Below are 17,319 nucleotides of genomic sequence, written 5' to 3'. Positions count from 1 at the left end.
TTTCTGTTCAGACCTGTGTCTGGCTTCAAAGTGTTTGGTGTTTTTTTTTTCCCCTCATTTTCTTGGCAACAGAGAAGTGCCTTTAACATATGAGAAATTGCTATGAATACTGTGGACAGGGCTGCCTCCTGTTGCTTGGTGAGATATTTAAAGGCTGGTGAATTGTTATTCTTAAGAATGTGGCTTACTGGTATTGATGAAATACAAAGCTTGTGGTGCCAAGTAGTCATCTCTCATTTATTCAGAATCCTCTCCATCCTTATCTAAAATATGCACTAATCACAAACATCAAACCAAAAACTATACCCTACCCACTCACACTCTGCAGCACCAAGTGTGGTGAAACACTGGCTGGTTGTTTCTGTAGCTGTTCTTGTGCATGTGCAAGCAAAGAAGGTTTAAACTGGTGGAGGTGTTTGCAGGGACATGTCAGTGCCAGGAAAGGCTAAATAGAGCTGAAGCTGGGTTCACATTGTTTGGATACACTTTGACTTCAGCACCAAGATTTCATCAAGCTTGGGCATGAAATTCTGATGATCCTGGTGAGGAAAGCAAAAGGAAAGTTTTAGGAACAACAGTAGCAGCAGGTTGGAGAAAATTGGCATATTTTATGCACCGCAGCAGTATGTAAAAGCATGTTTTCCATTCTGCGGTGTAGTAGATTAAATCAGTGTTTCCTTATTAAAGTCCTCACCCTCACAGGCAAAGGTCAATGCCTCTAAATACTGAAGTTAACTTATTCCAGTAGTTTTATCTGTTGGTGAAATTACAGCTAATACAATGGTATAAAAATGTATAAAGCACCTGTTATCACCCTTCTACACAGGTTAGCTTTTCAAAGGTTTGGTATAGGGACTGGTCACCTGACATGCAGTTTTACAATGTAGTAAACTCTGTTCCTGATACCTCTTGTGTTGGATCTAGCAATCGTGGTCAGTTGGGCCACTCATTCATCAGGCGTAATAGCCCATTCTTGGGAGGTGGAAAGGATTATTTCACATCAGGTCACAGGGCCAGTCCAACACCTTCATGGCTACAGGTCTGCTAGATCTGACATGAGGAATATCAGCAGTGTATATAGCCTTGGCTGAGGGGAACTCTACCTTCTATAGCAACCTGCCACATGGATAAAAAGTGTCATGAAACTGTGATTAAAACTGAAATGGAGGCAGTTATTTTTAAGTAGGGCTTGTATTAATAAAGGAGCACTCAGGCTTGCTCTGCTCTCCAGCTGAGAGCAGAGTTCAGTGCCTCTGTTCTCAGGTCAGTATCTAAGAGGCTGGGAGGTGTCAGCATCCTCAGGGCCTGGGGCTTCTGTTGGGGAATGGCTACGGGAAAAGGGGCATGGTTCCAGTGATCCTCTGTATCAGGAAAGTTTGTTCTAGTTAGCATGAGTAGGCCCCAGTAGGCCTCAGTGAGCAAGAGTCAGAGGCGGCTGGTGACCGGAGGAAACCTCGGTCACTTACGGGCAAAGATGAGTTTCGGTAAACAACTTTCAGGAACCAGCTCCGGGAAAAGAAGGAACTTGCATACCAGAGAAACCGCAAAGAGGGTTGGGCTAATTATGTATTCTCTCCAATCATTGAATGACTAGTAGGCATAATTATCTAAAGGGCTATATGAGTGTGTGCAACTTATCAATAAATCGAAGTATGCTTTATCACTCATATTGAGTCGGCTGCATTTCTTCCTCCGCCTTCTCAGGTCAGGACTTATGGTGGGGTTTCTCCCCGCATTTGGCGCCCGAACAGGGACCTGAGTGGCGGATAGGGACAGGAGCGGCGCCGGGAGCAGCGACCGGCAGGCAAGAGCAATCGAACACTGTGCTGCGGTGTATTGTCTCCGACGCCTGAACCGATTGAAGTTCGCCGTTGCTGGGCTACAGGAGGGCTGCAAGGAGGTCTTTAAAGCGCAGGAGGAGGTACCGTGCTTTGGTTATGAATAACGGTAGCATGGATTTAGAAGTAGCCCTAGATTTGTTACAAAGCTTTTTAGAAAAGCGGGGGGTGGATCATAGTTGCATTAAACAGCTAGCTGGACTAGTAGCAACGGGAAAAGCTAAGGAGTGTTTTCAGGATCCTGATTCTTTATTTGATGGAGTGGAGGAAATTAGGGGATGTTTTATGTGATATGGTTATAGATGAGGATAAAACAGCGAAAAAGTTAATGAAACCGTGGCGAGAGGTTATAAACAATATTAAACGGCATAAGGTCAAGAAAAATTTGGCTGCAGTTGCTTCACAGAAATTAGGTCGTTTGGAGCCGTCTGCTCCGCTATTAGATGCCAGAATTTCGCCTTTTTCGGGTGGGTCTGCGCCACCACCGCAGACTAATGATTTGTTGTTTAGTAATTGTCGGGTTCCTAATCCACCTTGTTGGCAAACGGTTAAGGTTACGGAGAGAGGGGAATCGGAGCGGAATGCGGAGGGACAGGAACAAGGAGATAGTCATAGTGAAGTAGAAAGTGTGAGTGAAGTAAGTGAGTCAGGTAAGGAGGAGCACGCGGTTAAGTTAGATCAGGGTAGGCGTCCTATGCTGCTTAATTGGAGAAAAATCATGGAGGATGCAGCAGAAGGTGGAGATTTTACTCCTTTAGCGTTTCCGGCAGTGTTTCAAAGGGATCAGCATGGGGATATGCAGGCAGAATACAATCCAATTAGCTGGAAGCTGTTATCTCAGCTCAGGAGTACTGTGTCGGAGTCTGGTTTGCATGGAGAACCGTCTAAACAGATGTTGAATTATGTCTTTGGAAGTACAGTGTTAGTTCCGGAAGATCTTAAGGTGATCATGAGAATGATTATGACACAGTCGCAGTTGTTGTGGCAAGCACACTGGCAACGATTTTGTGAAGCGTCGGTGCAACAAAGGAGGGGGCCTAATGATCCGCTAAATGGAGTTACGGTAGAGCAGTTGATGGGTACAGGACCATTTCTTGAAGTACGGGCACAGCTACAGATGGGGCCAGAAAGGTGTATTGAGGCAATGCGGACAGCAAGACAGGCGATTGAGCACGTCAAGACAGCACAGCCAACGCCTTCCTATATGTCCATAAAGCAGGGTAGAGTGGAGGCTTTCTCGTATTTTGTGGATAGAGTTACTGCGGCAATAGAGCAAGCAGATGTGCCTGAATGGATGAGAGCAGCGTTGTTGAGGCAATGTGCGGTTCGGAATTCGAATCAGGCAACTCGTTCCATTTTAATAACATTGCCAATAGATACTACGATTGAATTGATGTTAGACCGGATGAGCAGGGTTCCGGTAGGGCCCCAAGCTATGTTGGTAGAGGCTATGAATAGGCTAGGGAAAGACCTCCTGCAGGCCCAGCAACAGGCTTTAGCAGCCCAGACACAACTACAACAACAAGCCTTCGCTGCTTTAGCTCCGCTCCGTGCTGGTGCAGTAGAAGCTGAAAACCGACCTCGCAGCACTGAAGGAAGAAGAAGTAATAAATGCTTCAGATGTGGACGGGAGGGTCATATCCGTCGAGACTGCAGAGCGGCTCGAGTGTGGTGTGAAAATTGCAAATCTGCCAACCACAGCATGGAGGCGTGTTATTCGGGAAACGGGAGAGTGAGCGCGCCGAGCTGCCGCGCCCCGACAAAAATGGCAGCTCCTGCAGTCGAGATGTCGGAGCAGCGAACAACAAGCCAGGAGGAGCCAACAACAGCAACATGCAGCCCGCAGCCACCCTCCAGCCAGCCACAAGGGGGAGCCTCGGGTTGGACTTGGCAACCGCAGTAGAAATAACCTTAACAGACTCCAGACCGCAACAAGTGGCGACGACGGTAAAAGCGCTCTTAATAATTAATGGACAACCACAAGGTGCCTTATTGATAGGGCGATCTTCAAGCAGTATGAAAGGACTGACAATTATTCCTGGCCTTATCGATGCGGACTATACAGGTACCATACAGATCATGGTTCAAACGCTATTTCCACCTATCCATATTCCCCAGGGCAGTAGAATTGCGCAATTGATACCTTTAACACAGCTAGCAAAAGACATGAAAGCAGTATCCCAAGAGGATTGAGGCGATCAAGGTTTTGGATCTACAGGACCTGCGGCATTACTAACGATGACCATGAATCAGCGACCAAATACGACAGTGCGAATGGAATGCAGAGGCCGATTTTTGTTACTGTCCATGTTGTTAGATACTGGGGCAGATTTAACCATCGTGGATGAAAATGCATGGCCTCTGGAGTGGCCGACGAAATCCATGGACAGAGGAGTAGAAGGTGTAGGGGGTCATTCGTCGGTACGCCGTAGTATTGATCGCATCGTTTTGATCATTGATGGTCGCAAGGCTAGTGCTTATGTTACAGTAATGAATTTACCCAATGGTGTAAATGGCTTGATAGGTCGAGATGTTTTGGATCATCTTGGAGTGATCTTGACAACAGAAGGGGCTTTTCGCTAACGGTCACTGCAAAATGGGCTTTCCCGATCGCGCTAAAATGGATTTCTGAGGATCCAATATGGGTCGAGCAGTGGCCGTTAAAAATGGAAAGCCTGGCAGCCGCACATCAATTAGTGGAGGAACAACTAAAGCAGGGACATTTGCAATTGTCGACGAGTCCATGGAACGCTCCTATTTTTGTGATCAAGAAGAAATCGGGGAAATATCGATTACTGCATGACCTGAGGGCCGTAAATGCACAAATGCAGGCAATGGGAGCTTTGCAACCGGGTTTACCAAATCCAGCGATGCTGCCTGAAAAATGGAAATTACTGATAGTAGACTTAAAGGACTGTTTCTTTACTATCTTGTTACACCCCAATGATACACAGCGATTTGCGTTTACATTGCCAGCCATCAACAAGGAAGCACCTGCCCAGCGATTTGAATGGACAGTGTTACCTCAGGGAATGAAAAATAGCCCGACATTGTGTCAGTTGTTTGTTGACAATGCCTTGCGTCCCATTCGAGAAGCATGGCCTACAGCCCTTGTCTATCATTATATGGACGATATCCTTATTGCTCAGGAGGTTGATTTTACAGAGCAACAGATACAGTTCTTACACACTCAATTGGAAAGGGAAGGACTGGTAATAGCTTAGGAAAAAATTCAAAGGAAGGAGCCATGGTTGTACCTAGGCTGGAAGATCTCGGATTCTCAAATTCATCCACAGAAGCCACAGATTACTACTGTAGTCAAAACACTTCACGATGTGCAGAAATTAATGGGTGATTTACAGTGGTTGCGTCCTGTCGTAGGTATCACCAATGATCAACTGGAAGTATTACGACCTCTGCTTAAGGGCACGGATCCAGCAGCTCCAGTCATCTTGTCATCTGAGCAGCAAACTATGTTACAATGTCTGTCTGATTTGATCATGTCGCGGTTTTGTGACCGCCGTGATCCCGATATACCGGTCGAATTTTCCATTTTTCAAACGGCAGGTCACCTTGTAGGAGCTCTTACGCAATGTAAAAAGACAAAGGGGGAGCAAGAGGCATTGAGAATATTAGAATGGGTGTTTCCGCGTTTACAGCCTAGGAAATCGATACAACCAAAAATTGAAATTTTGGCAGAGTTGATAAGGAAAGGTCGTAAGCGAATATTGCAGGTGACAGGACAGGAGTTAGCAGTAATATATGTGCCCATGTCTAAGGAAGTAATCGATTGGTATATACAGAATAGTGAGGATCTGCGTGATTGCCTGTTCTCAGCAGCCACTGAATTATCATTGCTTCCAGTTAAGGCGGCACTCATACAGTGGGTCAGTCATAATGAATGGATGCAGAAGCCTCTCTGAAGTAAGTCGCCCCTTGAAAAAGCCCAGACGGTGTTTACTGATGCAGGAAAGAAATTGAGAAGGGCTGCCATTACATGGAACGTCGACGGTGAGTGGCACCACCACTTGCTGGAGGCAGTTCCAGAGGATTCGTTGCAGACCCTCGAACTTGCTGCTGTAGTATGGGCTATGGGGACTTGGAGGAATGAGGCTGTTAATGTGGTGACTGATTCCCTGTATGTGGCAGGTGTACTGCAGAGAATTGAGGATGCGCAGATCAAGGATATTAAACAGGCTCGTTTGGGGGATTTGTTTAGACAATTGCGTACATTGGTACAGGGAAGGACTAAACCGTATGCAGTTATTCACATCAGAAGTCATATGTGGGATTGTGGCCTAGGGGAAGGAAATGCCCGAGTTGATAGATTGGTAGCTTACTCTGCACCTGTTAGTGATTTCGTGAAAGCGAGGGAGTCACATGGAATATTTCACCAAAATGCGAAAGGATTACATACCCAATTTCAAATCACTGTTGATGAAGCTAAAGGGATAGTGCGTGCATGCCCACAATGTAGTCATCATGGATTGGGGCTAGGAGTAGGGGTTAATCCTAGAGGCCTAGGACCTAATGAGATATGGCAGATGGATGTCACGCATGTTCCTGAAATGGGCCGGCTTAAGTATTTACATGTAACAATAGACACATATAGTCACTTTGTATGGGCTACACCGCAGACAGGAGAAAAAGCTAGTCATGTTACAAGGCATTTGACGGCTTGCTTTGCAGTTATGGGAGTCCCAGGGCAAATAAAGACAGACAATGGTCCTGCATACAGTAGTGAGAAAATGCGTAAGTTCTGTCAGTGCTGGGGAATACAGCATGTTACAGGGATCCCACACTCGCCTACGGGTCAAGCAATTGTAGAACGAATGAATCAGACGTTGAAGCAGTATTTGCGGAAATTCAATGATGTCGTAGACTATCAGGAGCGGGTCTTTAAGACACTGTTTGTATTGAACTACTTATGTATATTTGGGTCAGCTGAGGATCCACCGGTGAGAATACATTCAGGCCTTGCAAAGAAGACCCCTATGCAGATGAAGGTGTTATATAGAAATCCAGAAACAGGTCAGTGGGAGGGTCCAGCTGAGGTTCAATATATTGGCAGAGGATATATGTGTGTACTTACTCCCACAGGATCAAGATGGGTGCCAGCAAAATGGGTTCGCCCAGTGTTGAAGGACTAATGCTATTTCTGGGATTTATTATTGTTGGAGTCTTGGCGAATCCACATCTGCTTATGAAGAATGAGAACATTTGGGTAACATGGGCTAATTTGACTGGTAATTCGAACTTTTGTTTAAGCCTTGCTTCTGCACAAGAGCCATTCAAGACTTGCCTCATTGGTTACCCTTTATCTGTTAATGATTCCGTGGAAGCCTTGACGGATTGGATTAACAGCACGAGTTGGGGCGCTTGCAATTGCAATTGCACGAAGGAATTGGAAGATAAACGTAGCAAAGGAGAATGCCTGCCACATTTACCCTTTTACCAGGAATCATGTCGCTTAGCTTGCTTAATTGCTGCTTTAAATGTGTCTATTTATGATGAGCCATAAGAATTAGATTTGCTGATGTCAGTAGGTCCTGCAGATATTTGGAATGTTACGTATCGAACAAATTGTTCCAACACGAGGCCAGCATATCAAGCGGATAATGGAACTGGAGCTGTGAGTTTTGGGGGTTATGAGTATTATCATAATGTGTCATGGACACAGCCCGGATGGTCCACTTACACCAATGTGTCATCACGCAACAATTGGTGGAATTTGACATGGAAAAGTGGAGGCGTTGAGGGCCTCAACGTTACTGGTGCTAAGGATTTGGCGCCTGGATTATTTTTGATATGTGGGGATAGAGCATGGTCAAGCATTCCATGGAGGCCAGTTGGGGGGCCTTGTTACTTGGGGCGTTTAACTATTTTTGCACCTAGTAAAGCTCAGATGATATCAAAATTTAATCGAACACGAATTAAAAGACAGATCTTAGAGGCAAGCTGTGATGATACAGTGCAGTTACCTAGCACTACGGAAGCTATCTTCACATCGTTTTTTGTCCCAGGAGCAATGGCTGCTTGGAATGCGAATAATCTCAAGAAGTTAGCATGTTGGGCAGGAAAGCAGGCAAATATGACATCAAGCATATTATCACAAATGGCTGATGATTTAGCAGGAATAAGGCACGCTGTGTTACAGAATCGAGCTGCAATTGACTTTCTGCTTTTAGCTCAAGGACATGGGTGTGAGGAGTTTGATGGTATGTGTTGCTTTAATATATCTGATCATAGTAAGTCTATTCAGTCACAGTTAAAGCAATTACAGGATCGTGTGAAAAAATTGCAGGTGGATGATGATCCTTTTGGCAAGTGGTGGGCTTCGCTGGGATTTCCAAATTGGCTGCTAGCCTTTTTAAAGCCAATATTGGTTGGTTTTATCTTTATTATTCTTATTTTAGGTATTGGGATTTGCTGTTTATCTTGCATTCGCAATATGTGTATCAAATTTATTGAATCTGCTTTTCGCAAAGAGGTATTATTGGCCCAAAAAGAAAAAGGGGGAATTGTTGGGGAATGGCTACGGGAAAAGGGGCATGGTTCCAGTGATCCTCTGTATCAGGAAAGTTTGTTCTAGTTAGCATAAGTAGGCCCCAGTAGGCCTCAGTGAGCAAGAGTCAGAGGCGGCTGGTGACCGGAGGAAACCTCGGTCACTTACGGGCAAAGATGAGTTTCGGTAAACAACTTTCAGGAACCAGCTCCGGGAAAAGAAGGAACTTGCATACCAGAGAAACCGCAAAGAGGGTTGGGCTAATTATGTATTCTCTCCAATCATTGAATGACTAGTAGGCATAATTATCTAAAGGGCTATATGAGTGTGTGCAACTTATCAATAAATCGAAGTATGCTTTATCACTCATATTGAGTCGGCTGCATTTCTTCCTCCGCCTTCTCAGGTCAGGACTTATGGTGGGGTTTCTCCCCGCAGGCTTCAACTGCTACTGCATGAAAATCAATCATTCAAAAGCTTATTTGGCAGGATTCCAGCTATCTCGTGTACTGTATCTTTGTCTTGTGAGGACATCAGGACTGTAATGAAGACCAGCTCAGCTGCTGTGGCATATTTTTCTTAAGCACTTTAAATACTGGTTAATTCAGTATGTGGCCAGTCTTGGCAGAAGTCTCTCCTGTGGCCAGTTTCAAGGCTGGAGAAGTTGCAGCCATCTGAAAGCGGAATGAGAGAAACTGGCATAGGAAGTTCAAGTGAATTTTATTGCCCAAAGAAAGGTCGTGCTGTGAAATAACACTATGGGATATGTTATTCACACACAGCTGGGAGGCCTGGCAAGCTTGTTGTAATTCTGCTAGCCAGAAAATGATTGCTTGCTGCAAGAGGCAAATAAGTGGGGGGAGGGCTGGTGTCCAATGACCAACCGACTTAGGAAGAACAATCTCAAAAGATTAAAAAAAATAAATAAAAGATTGCTTTGTATCACTGCATTCTCTGCCACAAAATTAATACAGTTTATGGCTCTTGTGCTGCTTTCTGAACTTCTATATGTTATCTGGTAACACATCACATGCATCTGGAAATTGCAGCAAATAAGCCACATGGTGGCTCCATTCTGAAATCCCTGAGGCAAGAGTCCCTGTAGTGGTACTTCAGATCTGAACTGTGATAGAAATTAAAATGGTTTGATAATGTAATACAGTAATGGAGCTTGGCTTTATTGATAAGATGAGGGAACTCAGAAGACAGGAGGTTCTCACTGGGAAATATTAATAATAATCTGAGTGAGAGCTGAGACTTTTCACACAGCTGTGACATGCAGCTATCTGAATGTAGGAGAAAGAGATAACTGGGACTGCCTGGCTAGCAGTGGGAACATGCAGGTGCCAGTCTTTAGGTCTAGCCTATACTACTGTCATCCAAGAAACACTTGAGTGACAAAAGTCAAGAACCTGTGAGGGTGCAAGTCACAGTGGTTAGAGCACTGGAGTGAGTGGGGCCAGGTATTGGCACATCTGCAGTGTCATAGGCAAGGGACTCCGTGACATCCCAGTGTCATACTTTAGGGGCATGCTGTTTTCTGTGGTGCTGCCAATGAGCCCAAATTACAGCCTGTCTGATTAACATAAAATATACCACTGGTTACACAGCTTGCTGGGCTACCTGTAATTGCTGTTGACCTCAATAAACTTTTAAGAAGGAGGAATACTCCAGAGGAAGCCTTCCTGTCCTGTGGTCCCTGGCATTCAGAAAGTGTACACCAGTGCTCCTTGAAGTGCAGTGGACTGCACTGGTTTGAAGTTAAAGATGACCTTGATGATTGAGGATTGCTCAGAGAGGAGAGACCACAGCCTCTCGTTAGCATAGGCAGCACAGGGGCACGTACTGCTTTTTACCATAGAGAAATCTAGGAGCAAAAAAAGTCTAATAAATTGGTGAAATTACTTACAACCATGAGGTTGTGAGTCATTTTGGTGAAAAACAGGCAGAGCAGGAAGGCAGTGCTGCTGTTCATTCTTCTGAGCAAGTTTCTCTGAACAACAACGTATTTTCAGTTGTGTAAATGCAGTCCAGTCCTTGGGAGCTGACAGTGGCAACTTGTAATACTTTGAAGCTTTACGTCTTCATCTTCAGTGACTGTCCAGCTGCTCTAGCTGGTTGTCTTTCCATAGGGGTGGAACAGCTGTCACCTGCTTCTTGATGGGAGGTTTTGATATGTTTTAGGTACTTTACAGCTTATAGGAAGCCAATTAGTTACTGCGAACTGCAGTTCATATTATAATATGCATTCCTCTAGCATTATCCTAGGAAGCTCTAATAGAATAATTTGCTTCCTGTGAGATTTTAAAATATTGCTAAATAACAGGCAATCATATATTTATAAGATAATGGCTATAAATTATCTTTAATCTTATTAAATAATTATTTCATAGATTGATTTCCCATCAGTTTTTAAAATACGTACGAATATGATATACAAGTAAAGGCAAATGTATCGTGTCTAGAATTTCTAAACTTCATAACAAACTTCAATGACGAATAAGAGTTACTGTGCCTTTTCTAGGGCTTCCCCCTGCCATTTTCTCATCTCTGATGTAGCACTTGGAGAGCTATTGTTGGACATGCCTGTGAGGATCTTTGCATTTGCTAATGGCTTATTATGTTTGGTTGCAGATCCTGAATCTGCAGCAAAAGTCTCTTGTGTAAAAATACTCTGCATCAAATTGTTTTCTTAGCAACTTTATCTCTTTATTGCTGAACATTGACTTGGATGGGTCTTCAGAATGACTGAAGTCCTCATTCCTCAGTCCTGACTTGGGCTGTAACAGCAGGCTGCTTTCTTGAGTGTGGGACTGGACTGTGTAATCCATATTTCCCACACTGAGAAAGCATGTTGCACCTGAAAAATAGCTCTTTTCAGGTATATCACCATTTATTTCCTGAGCCATGGGCTGTTGCGGTTGAGACGGACAAACGACATAGACCACGTACTTCTGTACAAACAGCAGTCTCCATTTATTGCCACAAATGCCTTTTTATATAGTCTTTACCAGCTCAAGTATCTTTTTGCTATTGGTTACAAGTTACAGCAGTTAACGTCTCATTGGCTAATTTTGCTGTCATCAAAGTTACTCTTTTACTCCCTTCTCTCTCACGGATACATCCTTAACATCTCCGGATACTCCTTTACTCCCATCTTTCTCACGGGTAGGCCTTTATATCTTCAAGGCTAATTTCAGTTCCCATGCCCTCCATCAGGAAATCCACGGACCCAGCGTAGTCCCCCACAATTCCACCTTTTTGTTTTTTTGCTAAAAAAATTGCCGTCACTGTCTGCTGCAGGGCCCTTTGCAGCAGAGAAATCATGCATGGCAACATTAGTAACACAACCACAACAATCATCAGAATGATCAGTCCCGTTTTCACTACTGATAACAACCACCCTGAAAGCCCCCAACCACTAAGCAATTTATTGCACATACCATCAAAATCTTCACACCCATGTCCTCGAGCTAATAACAAAAAGTCCATTGTGGCTCTATTCTGCAGTGTAGCATGTCTTACAGAATCTACATCTAAAAAAAGCCCACTTAAAGCCTTAGAAGTTCTGTTAGCTTGCTTAGCTAACCAACACCAGGTACAAGAGATCCTAAAACTCTTAACCCTGATCCCCAAAAATCTACATTATCATCACATTTTGAATCATATACATGCAAAAAGTGTTTTTCCCATCTTGCTCTTCTATGATCTATTATCATAGATACATTGGGCCTTAAGAGAGTTAATTGTCCCAAAATACACAGTCCTCCAACAGTATTAGAAGGAATTCCTGGCCAGGCTCTATCTCCGCACATCAAGAATGCACCATACGGGAGGTTTTGGGGTCGCTGTCCCACATCATCAATGACACCCCTTGGATTCTTCTGCAAGGCATTACACCATCGAGTTTTGTTTCTGTAGTCATTAAGGGTAGCATTAACATTTGCAGTTTAATCCATTCATGCTCTTTTATATTGTTCTGACTCTTTTCACAAACCAGGTGGATACAAGTGTCCATAGGCACAGATCCCAGCAATTCCAGTTCCTGTGGTTCAATATCTATTTCCGGGAGACAATTAATCCAAAATGCCATGTTGGTATTATTACAGTTCGTTGCAATGCCTTTGCACCAACCACTATTTTGAAACAATTGTGTGATGCTGCTGTAGTCATCAAGGGAGATGCCAACCAAGCATGTGTGGAACGGGTTTTCCGGAGATGCCATAGCTAGGCATATGGAGTCCTGGCCAGTCATGTTGGCTAAAGTACTCCACATGTTAGTCTTTGTCTGTGCAGGCATCCAAAACGCAGCAGCTGCAGCAATCATTGTCAGGAAGATAACACAGATTTCACATTTTGTGCCGGCAACCATTGCAGCCCTTGATCTGCAAAGACACAAGCATAGCCTCTCCCCCAGGTTATCAACTGATGTGGCCTTTTCCATTGACCATTAACTAGTGATTTGATGCCAGATCACTACAGCTTTATGAGACTTCCCTGAACCATCAACAAAAATTGTGCAAGCATAAGGGATCAAACCAGTTACAAGTATGGTCTGTGACCTGATGTCAAAGACTTGCAGGTTCTGCAGCAATTTACATTTATGCATGCCAAAAGCTGTGCTGTTAAGAAAATCAACTAGTGCAATGTAAAAGGACAGAGATTGCAAATAAAAAAAAAAAAAAAAAAATCAAAATTAGATTTCACAAATGGTACATATATGACAAAAGGATCATGGCCTATTAAGACTTAAATTCATTCCCTGCATTTTTTTATCAGAGTAACAATCAGTATATCAGTTTGTTAGCATTCTCATCATACTGTCCCACAATAGCCACAGGTTGTTTCTATGGTGTAGCTATAAGTAGACAAATCTGCAGTAGACAATCAAATGCAGTCAGCCTGTAAGGCTGTAATAAATTTATTCATTGAAGTTTCTAAGTCTATTTTGGCTGTCATATTTATTGGATATTGTTTTCCCTTACCAGATCGAAGTCCTGTTCCAGTTCTATCAGTGTGGCTTTACTGATACTTTGGCTGCCAATACTGATGGAAATACAGTATTTGAAATTTCCTTGGAGATTTCTCACTTGCAGCAAGCAGATCTGCACCATACAAGCAGCTTCTTGTAGGACATGCAGCTTAACAGAATTCTCAGAAAACATTATTTGAGATTACAGTTTACTTAATGAATCTTGACCCAAGAGAGGTATAGGGCTTTCTGGCAAATACAATAATTCATATGGTAAAACTTTGTTCCAAATTTGGCATTCCATTGGTCTCAAAAAACGGCCTTTCTTTGATTCTTTCCCATGACCTCAAAAACTAGCACAGTGAATTTACTAAGAAGTCTCTTACAACTACTTACCAAAGGATAAGTCTATTAAAAAAAAAATTTGGTTGAATTTCCCAGCTTCATTAGAACTATGGATCCACTGGCAATGCCTTTAAATTTCACCCTCAGACTCCTTCATGCAGTATTACAGTTTTCTAGCAGTAACATTGCTGGGGGAGGGGGGTGCAGGGGGAATAAAGCCTCCCTCTCGCCCCTATCTGAGATCTCCAGCCCAGCATGGAAACAAATTAATTCAAACTCCACATCAAACCAGCCTGGTTCCACTCCACACCCAAATTAGTACCAGTCTGTGGCAGAATGCAAACCCCTCTCTCTCCCCCTCCCTCCTTCAGTATGGAAGGAGTAGGCACATCTCCCTCTCTCTCTGCTACTTGAGGCTAACAGCTTCTTTTGTTTGGCCCCAGAGCACCCTGGCTAGGGCCATTAGGAGAAGGGAGTGCCGAGGCGCCACTGAGCCAATGGGCACCTGCGGCCAGTGTGGGGGATGTTTGGAGTCTTCAGGGGCACCCACAGCCAGTGTGGGGGTGCAGAGAAGCTTCTAGGATGCCTACAGTCAGATCTGATCAGCCAATATAAAAACGGGATTCTCGTCGAGACTCCGCCCATTGTCGCGGGTCTCTCAGAGCACGAGCAAGATGCTGCCGCTGAGAGCCCCCCTCCTCGGGATGGAGACTCCGCTTGCCTTGCTGCCACGGGTGTGAGTAAAACTCCTCACAGGATTGTGAGTATATTTATACTTTTCGTGCACATATGCACGTGTAACTTTCCGTGCTCAATATGAGCACGTGTAAAATTAATCCTCGCATAATCGCGGGTGTATTTTCCTTCCGTGCACATTTGCACGTGTAACTTTCCGTGCACATTTGCACGCGTACTTTCCATGCTCAATACGAGCACGTGTATAAATTATTTCCTCGCACAATCGCGAGTGTATTTTCCTCCCGTGCTTCCGAATAAGCACGTGTAATATTCCATGCACATTTGCACGTGTAAGTAAATTAACTCTCGCAGGATTGCGAGTGTATAAAAAATTTACCCTCGCAGAATCACGAGTGTACACTTCCCGTACTCACTACGAGTACGTGTATCTCTTTAAAATAATCCCACACCATGTACAGGCAAGTGTGTACTCCTCCGGAACTCAGGAACGGCTCCGGCATTGTTTTGGGTGGAGCCATGTGCATGCACTCTGTGGACCGCCTGTTGTGTTAGTTGCTGCCCCTTAATAATTTTCCTCAACTGATATCCGAACCTGTATTTAAGTCACTTTTGGAGTGCTAAAACCCTGTTTCTCACCAGTTTAATAAAAGTTGTTTTGGACCCTGTTGTCCCTTAAACTAACCTCGGGGTGCCTCTGTGACACAGTCTGACCCAGAGAAGCACTGAGCACTCTGACACCCCAAAGCTGACCAGTGTGAAAAGACCAACTTCAGCAAGGAGGTAAAATGATGAGCTCTTTCCCCAGATGTGCTGGAACCTAAGAAACAAGACTGAAGCAAAAAGAAACAGCACCAACAACCCCTGATTCAGAGCCGAGAAGCAACGCAGTGCCACAACAAGGATGGATGACAACACTCCAGGAAAAAAAGACAGGTTGGGGGGAATAAAGCCCCCTTTCTCCGCTTAGCAGCGAGCAAACAGGTTTTTCAATTTATAATTTTTTCTTTCTCTTCTTGCTGCTGTTTAGATATAGCCAAGGCCACGCAGGTGGCATAATCGCTGGTGCTAAGGGGGAGTTGACGGACTGCTGGGTTACAATGAGCTGAGTTTATCTTGCAGCTTGACACAGGCCTGAAATTTACGTTCAAGCTGTACAGCACAGGCCTGGGATATTTTGCTCATACAATACCAAGTTCACATCCATCACAGCTGTGGGAGATTTGAGGGATTTTCTTGAGGCTGTTGTGTGGATGGGTTTCTATTAGATAGAGATTTATTTCTGAACTAGACAAAGGAATCTCAAGGCCAGCCCGAAGGCTGAAAAACAGCAGTGAGACTCGGGTACGTGGACAGCTCGTGAACATGGACAATATCCAATCAGCTAATGCATGCTTGGAGCGTGGACGCGTGATCAGGAAATAACTGCATATATAAGGAGGCTTGTTTCTGTAATAAATGGCTTCGCTTGAATTCATATTGGATTGTGTGGAGTCCATGATTTTTTGCCCTCGCACACAGCATTTAGGTTTGGTTTGTTTTTGGTTTGGTGTATTTTTTTTTTTCTATGCGAATCAGAGTTTAACAATTTCAATTCTTTTCTTGTCTCAAAATTATTAGATACCAATAAGAGCAAATTAACTTACAGTACCGTACTTCATCCCATTTTTTCCAAAGTTCTGCAGAACAACATTAATTTCAGTACAGCACTCTAACCCAGAATTCCACATTTAAGCCACATTTGTGTACAATATCGTTTCAAGTTTTCTTTTTTCAGAATATTTCCCCAAAAGTTACTCTAGTGTCTAAGGATGCATCCTAAGGGGGAGCAAGGTGGTATTATTTTAGTAGTGGAACCAGTTCCCATTTTGTAATTATTTCCCCAAACAAAATTCTTTTGGTACCAAATATAAATATATAAACTAAAATACTGAGCTCAGATATGAAAACCAAATATGCAGATGGATCACAGTTACACTTATTCAAGACAATATCTCGATTTTTGCATTGCACTTTTGAACCGCTTACTGCTCAGCCAGGTGGAGGCACAGCTGGGTCTCCCTGACAAAACAGGTCAGTGTGTGCTGGCGCCCAATCAGCACCTGCCCCCCCGCTGCATCTAGGTGGACTAGATGAGTGAGGTGAATGAAGGGCTCAGTGCCAGCGGCTGGAGTGGGACCACAGGTCACAGCCCACATGTCTGGTGCTGGCTGCTGGTGGGGGCTGGGTCTATGCTGGTATGCCCAGTGGGACTTGCAAATGTGGAGTGCCTATGGGACAAGTGTATGAGTGCATGCGTGTTCTCTAGTGAGCATGAAACTGGACTAGCTGGCAAGAAGGGGACTTATGAAGTGAATAAGGGGGCCCAGGATCTGGGCAGGGGTGTCAGGCAGACAGAGGGACAGGAATCTGTGAATGCATGTGTGCTTGTGAATCTAGAGAGTGTTGTGTGTATGGCTTCACTAGTGAACTTCTATGTCCCTTCTCTTGTTGGTAATATATTTATAGAAACATTTCTTGTTGACTTTTACAGTGGTAGCCAGGCACAGCTCTAGTTGGGCTTTGGCCCTTCTATTTTTCTCCCTGCATAACCTCATGGAATACTTGTATTCCTCTTGAGTAGCCTCCCCCTCCTTCCAAAGGTTATAAATTCTCTTTTTTTTTCCTAAGTTCCAGCCACAGCTCTATTCAGCCAGGCCGGCCTTCTTCTCTGCCAGCTCACCTTCCAGCACATGGGGACAACCTGCTTTTATTGTCACATAAGAGCTATTAACTTTAATTGTCCTACGCTATCTGAGAAGCGGGTACGTATCAGAACACTTCCCCAGGGAATAAAACTGCACATCTCCGATTTTTTTCAGAGGGCCCCTGTAAAATACATTGTCCAGAACAATCTGGGTGACTGGTATTCTCAGGCGGACCCAAACAAATGAAGTTCAATCTTCCTGACTGTGTCTCAGCAG

General features: G+C 44.1%; 1 long non-coding RNA gene across 1 annotated transcript; it reads left to right on the top strand.

Annotated features, from left to right (window-relative positions):
* Window positions 1-1,692: 1,692 nt before the first annotated feature.
* LOC135577200 (uncharacterized) lies at window positions 1,693-8,712 on the top strand. The gene is made up of 2 exons (XR_010468767.1): window positions 1,693-1,921; window positions 6,939-8,712. It is a non-coding gene; the product is annotated as an uncharacterized LOC135577200 (long non-coding RNA).
* Window positions 8,713-17,319: the final 8,607 nt, after the last annotated feature.

Source organism: Columba livia, chromosome W (assembly GCF_036013475.1).
Source record: "Columba livia isolate bColLiv1 breed racing homer chromosome W, bColLiv1.pat.W.v2, whole genome shotgun sequence".
NCBI classification, from domain to species: domain Eukaryota; kingdom Metazoa; phylum Chordata; class Aves; order Columbiformes; family Columbidae; genus Columba; species Columba livia.
This window is presented reverse-complemented; position numbering and strand designations above follow the sequence as displayed.